Raw genomic sequence first — 7,421 nt, 5'->3', positions numbered from 1 at the left:
ATTTGGGGCCAAATGTTTTGACATTACATGTCCTTTATGATCTCTTGAAGACCTGATGAGTAGAACAGTAGAGTCATGTAAAGGACATTTGGGTTTGCATTCGCTGCATTATTGTGGCTGTTTTGTGTGTGAAGTATCTGTGTGCCTGAAGAGGCCCCTGGGCTGAAACACAGTCCCAACCCCCTCTACCCCTTATTCCCCACATCCTACTATCCCCATGGCTCGGCCTGCAGTGTTTTTGTGTTGTGTGATGACAGGCCTGCGTCCCCCGGGAGGGCCACCCCCCAACCTGTACCCCCACGCTCAGGTACCAGGCAGCATTTCCTTCTCTCTTTTGGTGCCTTCCCGCATCGGTTCGAACATCCCTCTCTGATCTCTGGTATCTCTCTCTTCTCTCAGTGGACTGTGAGGACCCTCTCACTCGCTCGCTCTCAGTTTCTCTCTGTATCATGTCCTCCTCTTCTCTCTTGTGGCTTTTTATTCATTCAAATTTTTTCTGTCTTTTCAATTCGTCGTCTTTGTCTCGCTCTTTCCTTGTTTTCTCCTTTTCTCCATTCTCCCCAAGCTCCCCAGTGGGACCCCTGTTTTCCCTCTCAAAGATACCTTTCAGCCCTCCTCTCCTCCTCTATCCCTGCTCATGGGAAGAGCTGGAGACAATCTGCTTTATTTATTAATTTATTTATTTGGCGCGGGCTGAGGTAATTCCTGCATGTATTAGTCTTTATCTTAAGGTATAATCTGAAAGGTTTTTGAGCATGTATCTGTGCAGTAAAGAACATTCCGTGCATGATAATTGAATGATACACAATAATGTTGTATGGATTACATCAGGACCTGCTGGCTGGAATATCTGGAAAGCATGCATGTTTACAATATTTCCAATGTAACAAATTATTTATATTAATATTACATAACATTAATATTAGGTAGTATTTTGTCCCATATATAATTAAACATAATTACAAATATTAAACATAAACAAAATTCAAACATAGTTGATAATATATAGTGTCAGAAAATCAGAAATACTCAATTTAAATTCCCAATTTATTTAAATTGCACCTTGTGGAAATCATTCTTTTTCCCCCCATGGATAGATGGACAGATTATAAAAAAATTATAATAATGATAATAATAAAATAAAATAAAATGAGCATTGTGGATTTTTTTTCAATATAAGCTTATGAGGACTTTTAGCATCTAGTACATCTCAATTGTTTCTCCTAGACAGCAATGTGTTTTAAATTGAACTTCTTTCAAGACCAAGTTATCTGAGCTTTGGTATCCCCATTCATTTTATTGCTTATACTCTAGGCCCACAATTTTTTTTTTTTTCATTTTTAAGAAACAAGATGCTACTTAAATGACATCACTGAGAACTGAATGAGCAACTTCTGAGAAATATACATTTTCCTCTGTGTGTTTAGTACTCTGATGCTTTATAAGTGCCATATAAAAATAATCAGCTCATGCTGGAAGAGGCTGATTTGCTCTATAGAGTTTCTGTCAGCGAATGTCAACAATGACAAGTGGAGAGAGATGCTCACACACCTCTGTTCAAATTGTCATCTATCACTCATTCCTGTACATTAGCTCCCAGACAGTCTTCCCCTGGGATCTGTGACGAAGAGAGAGTGGGAAGAGTGACAGAAAGAGAGAAAAAGACACAGTAAGAGAGAGAAGGAGAGATAAGTAATCCTTCACTTGTGATGTTTAATGTTCAAAGTGGGCTTTGTTTGCTAAGTGCCTCACTGCGGGGTGTGGACTGAAGGTTTGGGGGGTGAGGGGGGCAGCCGTGTCTCTCAATAATCCATTAGCTAATGGCTGTACAAAGCTCTGCCATCTTACCTCCATACAGAAGCCAGCTGAACAAAAATACTGACATAAAACTGACAATTACTGACTCCAAAACACTCAGAAATTAGAACTAGGTGGCAATATAAAGAATTCAAAGATCAGACTTGAACTTTCTGGCATGTCTGACCAATGAATAGGAAAAAGAGAGGGAGAATAATAAAAATAATAATATGTAAAATATATTAAAATACTTATTTTTATTCAGAACGTTTGACTGGCAATGTATTCAGGTTGGTGCATTCAAATTAAATAATATTTTTGATCAATAAAGCCAGGTCATTTAAATGCCTTTATATTAATCACATTTTTACATTACAAACAGGGTTGCCAGGTTTTCACAACAAAACCTGCCCAATTGCAACTCAAAACTAGCCCAAAACTAGCCCAATCCCGTTTCAAGGAGGGTCCCCAGGTAAAAAACACATTCTGGGCGGTAAAATATACATTTTTTGGCAGGGTTCCACTGGTTAAATTTGCCTTTTAGGGGATAAATATCGTGTTATTGGGGTCGCTTAAACCTGCGGACATGAAAAACAACCCCTGGCAACAGTGTTGAAGTAGCCCAATTCCACATGAAAACCGCTGACTTGGCAACACTGATTACAAAACTTTTTTTTAAACAGTGCATTGTGGATCATAACCTTACTTTACATTAGGTGGCCTTAAGTACTATGTACTTGCATCAAAAAAAAAGTACAATGTACTTATTGGGTTCCTATTGTATTGCAAAGCACTTCTGCTGCTATTGAGGTGGGACACGGGTAAGGTTAGGGACGGGTTTGGAGGTATTTGGTAGGTTTAAGGATGGGATAAGGTGTAAGGGATGGGTCAATAATGTAATTATGTAAGTGCAGAAATTAATTACAAATGTAATTACATGCAGGTATTTTTTAAATATAAGTACAATGTAAAAGCATGTAGTATGTACACAATAAGTGCATTGGATCAAATATTACTTTAAATGTAAGTACATAGTAGTTAAGGCCACCTGATATAAAGTGGGACCAAAAAAATCAAATAATTTCAACTCGTTTGTGGCCTTCTCTTTATTTCAGCAAACAGACAACCACCAATTCTGGCTTTAAAACGTCAGCAATTCCCACTGAAACCATGTGCTAGATTTTGATTTAATGGCTTAAGATATTAACAATTCAAACTTGCATTTCACTAATGTTTCAGGGTCATATGAAGCTCTTTTAAGCTGAGGTGGAGTTTGCCCTCATGTAATCGGGTCAGCAGAATCTTGCCAGTGACTTTTACAAGCTAATCAGATCAAGAGCATCTTAAATTAAATATGCAAAAAAAAGAGAGAGATTAATTTTTGCTGATGACCGTAAATGCAAATGATGAGTCAATTTAATTGCAACGTGCAGTTCAATTAATAAGTTGAGCCCATCATTATCATGTTTGCGAAAGTCTGAGCCCACATTCATTATGCTATCAGGTATATAATAATTTAATGAATGGGGCTAATTAAAATGTGCTACTTTAAGGGGAATTGGCGGGTTGGGGTAGAAGGAAAGTGGGCTGGGCCCAAGGAGAGATCATTCCCCGGAGATAACGAACAATCAGACATCTGTTGGCAATAAGATGGCACAAAAATAACATGCTGGGTTACTTTTGTAACATCTATTTTCCTAACATGCCCCCAAACACCTGCTTCTGGAAGAAAGGCTCAAGGAAGACAAAAGACACTCCGAAAAAAAAAATCACAGACAAGAAGTAACTTTAATTTAATATTGTGAACTTTGAAAAGTTATTTTACAGCTTTCATCAAAAATGATAACAATCTATACAGTAGTTTTTGTCTCGAGTTTTCCTATCAATAGAACGGTTCAGTGTGTATCCAGTCAAAAAAAAAACATTTAAAAATTAAACAAACAAACACAAGAATAGGAGGCAGGAAAAAAGGAGGCCAGCTTTTTGGTTCGAGTCTTGTGTCCTATCAAATGCTTGTCGTTTTATAAGGAGTCCATCTTATTCATTGCGATGGAGCCGCTAACAAAGCCACATATGGAAAAGAAAAACATCATGAAGGGTCTATCATCAGTCATTTCTGATAAAAAGTTCTCACACATCAGCATATTAAAAGCCATTTTTCTGTCAGATGGCAGACTGCAGACACACATTACAGAAGACAACACTTAAACCATTCATGAAAGAGCCCTGAAGACCGATCATCGAGGGCCGATTCGGCTGACAGTAGAATTAGACTCGAGTCACAGCGTTACAGACTGGGAGTCAGAACCTCAGCTCCGGGGGCAAGGCGTTGTGCTCTGATATCGAGTCACTTTGCTCAGGGTGAGATATTCATCAACGGTACCTTACAAAGTGCTATGGCATGACCCAAAACATGCAGGTTCACATGCACCTCCACGTCCCCTCAGAGTGAACGGTGACACTGTAGAATATGGCTTTGAGCTTCTCCCCCTCTCAAGAACGCAGCAGACATAAACGAATGAAAAAAGGCAGCCTTTTGCTTTAAATTAACGAGAAAGTGCAACCCATGGCACTAGCTACACATAAAATATAAATCATATAGTCTCTCTTTATAATCCTTCAAGTTCCTTCTCATTATCCTTCATAATACAAACAACAGAAAAAGGACAAATAATTAATTTAACCCTCCTCGCTTTAGGTAAAACAGACCGATTTGTGCTTTTTTTCTGGAAAGAAATCCCTTAAGGAACTCTGTGGCTACTGTCACTGGTAGTGGTGGTTGTGAAGTCTGTACAAGTGATTGTACGCTTATGGGTTTGCATTTTTAAGGCATCTGTACTGCTGGTACTGATATACTTGAGAGAGAGAATGAAATAGACAGATCTATAAGCAGGCATAAATAATCAGATAAATAAAAGAGGAAAGAAAAGACGAAAAAGAACGTAGATTAAAACTTCATCAGAAACGTCCTTCAAGGTTTGACACGCAAAATAAAACCATCACTCTCAGAGAAGAGCCCATGCATATTATTACAATAGTACAGGTTCTGTAAGCCTCAAAGAAAAGATATAGATTTATAAATTCATCATATATTTATATATATATATAATTTTTTTTTTTGAAATCTACATAACTAAATGCTGTGAGATGCTACTTTTTTGCCATACATTAAAAAATTCCAAAAGGAAAACAACTGCTTTTTAACTTACAAATTATACAAAAATAGACAATGGCCTTTTATGAGTAAAACTTAGTTAAAAAAAAAAAAAAAAAAAAGGGAAGCTTGACATGATACAAAACATGGACCTAAATTCAAACAAAAACATTAACAATAAAGACAATGATGAAAGCGAACAGATGGACAAACAATCACAAAAAAACCTTCCACAATGGGGAGAAAAGCAATATACACAATCTGGATATACATACATTATTTATATGGATATTTTACAGAGACTCCCCTCTTTTTGTCCAGAATCCATGATTTGTGTTTGCTGAAGTTGGTGAGATTTTGTGTAACTTATGCAATGAACCGATCGTCAGTGTTATTATGAGCTGCCTTAAGCCATTCTGAGATAAATACAAATAAAACAAAGACTATGGCAACAGAAAGAATATGTACAAAAATAGACGACTACCAAAGTGAGCCAATCAAACTGCTGTATGTTGGGTGTTTGACACATTTGGAAAGCATTCTTCATACAGTGCGGTCTAAACATGAAAATACTTTGCTAATTCAAGTCATGTCCCCCAAAACAAGCCAAAGAAACACACAAAAAAAGGAAAAACGGGTTGCTTTAACAGTCGGCACTCTGAAAAAGTATTCTTCTTATACTTCATTTAACCTATATCCTTCACTAGCAAACACAGCAAACCAAACACATTAAAATGTATATATCACAGTTTCATTTTTTTCATAGACAAAGCAAAAACAAAAAAGAAAAACAAATCAGCACATTCTCTGAGCACACATACAATTCAAAAGTTTTTTATTTTTTTATTTAAATGGCATGGCAACTGAGGTCTTTTTCCTTCAGTCCATCTGTTTACTGCATATCTCTGCTCTATTTAGCAGCAAATATTTGCAAGAACATAAATACTGATTTGTTGTGGAAATTGGGTCAATTTTTCTTCTCTTTGAGGATGGATCTGGACATTGAAAAATTACAGCATGACAGCATTTAATAACTCTTAAATAACTTTCCTACATCATAGCCATTCAAACCGGCTGGTACCCAGATGCTTTGTATGACTCTATGCTTAAAAATAAAAACAATAGGGAAGTGAGTATGGCGCTACAATTTCATTTTGTATGAAAACAAACAACATTATGGCAAACTATTTGTTGGCTTCTCTCTGGGACAAAAAAAAACAAAACAACCTCCCCTCTTCTTTTCTGTGTCCAAACAATTGGCCGTTGTTCTTATTTGGATTTTGCACCAATGTGTCTATTTATTTAAAAACTGGTCAGTATTAACAGAGATCTGTGCTGTTGCCCGTCGCTGCTCTCAGAAACATTACGGATACACCCGCTCCTAAAGTGTCAGGTTTGTGTGATACAGTCTGTAAAAAAGGCATGTGATCAATAAATTCATCCAAAAAGCCCATGAACAAAATGAAAAGGAGTTCCATCTCTCCTTTCTGCATGGGCAAAACACGGGGGGTAAAGTCCTTCGGTACAGCAGTCCAGAAATTGGCTTAAAAACAAAAGCAAACAAACACTTTCTTCCCATAAAATGAGATTCCTTTGTCAAAAGGCCTGAGTTTTAAAAGTTCAGTTTTCATGTCTCCTCCACCAGAAATTGCCTTCAGCCCAGAGAGTAGATTCTCTGGCGAGAGCTGAAATCAAATGTGCCTCTTCAGCGGCCCAGGAGCCCCTACATGGGAGGAACAATCATCCCTGGGATCGCTATAGTCATGAGAAGAGAGAAAGAGAGAGAAAGAGAGTGAGACATGGGATTGTTTGGTTTCATCTGTCATGCAACAAAACCAAAAGCATCTGGAAAGCACGTCGTACTCAAATGATATGAACAAATAAGACAAAGAGAGAAAGAAATATTGTATTGCTTTGTGCTGACTTCCCATTATATGTCTGAAAATCACAATACAGTTCAGTGTTATTTTAGTATTATTTATATATTTTCAGTTTTCATATACATTTTAGTTTCATTATTTATTTATTTATTTTTGGATTTTTGGAATGTATTTTTATTTCAGTTTTCATTGTAGTTCCATTTTATTTCAAGTTAGTAATTTTAGGACAAATGATCAAAATCATTTCCATTAGTTGCCCAAAATGTCAAATTTTCTTGTGTGTGTGTGTGTGTTTAAAATGAGTTTTAGTTTTAATTAAGGATTTTAATCCTGATGTGCTTACTGAAAAATGAATCTATGCATAGAAACGTAAGGGTTAACTAAAGACAATGCTCATGGATCACATCCAAACAACAGGGTAAAATATGGCTTCTATCAACTGAAGGAGGGATGGAGAGACTAAACGAATGCAGTAGTATATTCCATAATTCTCTGTGCTTTCGATCACACCGAAGCTGTACATTAATCAGAAGGATGTACAATTCCCTGTGAGTGGGTGAGGATAATCTTTATTCCGTATGATCCACCTA

At 36.9% G+C, this 7,421-nt stretch overlaps 1 protein-coding gene across 1 annotated transcript in view; it reads right to left on the bottom strand.

The window, feature by feature from the left end:
• Positions 1 to 5,810: 5,810 nt before the first annotated feature.
• Positions 5,811 to 7,421, bottom strand: part of ebf1a (EBF transcription factor 1a) — a 128,212-nt gene continuing 126,601 nt past the window's right edge. The window contains exon 16 of the mRNA XM_016295081.1: positions 5,811 to 6,706. The gene's annotated coding sequence lies outside the window, so the exon portion shown is untranslated. The remainder of the gene's footprint in view (positions 6,707 to 7,421) is intronic.

This window comes from Sinocyclocheilus grahami, unplaced genomic scaffold (assembly GCF_001515645.1).
Source record: "Sinocyclocheilus grahami isolate Dianchi unplaced genomic scaffold, SAMN03320097.WGS_v1.1 scaffold330.1, whole genome shotgun sequence".
Taxonomy (NCBI): domain Eukaryota; kingdom Metazoa; phylum Chordata; class Actinopteri; order Cypriniformes; family Cyprinidae; genus Sinocyclocheilus; species Sinocyclocheilus grahami.
This window is presented reverse-complemented; position numbering and strand designations above follow the sequence as displayed.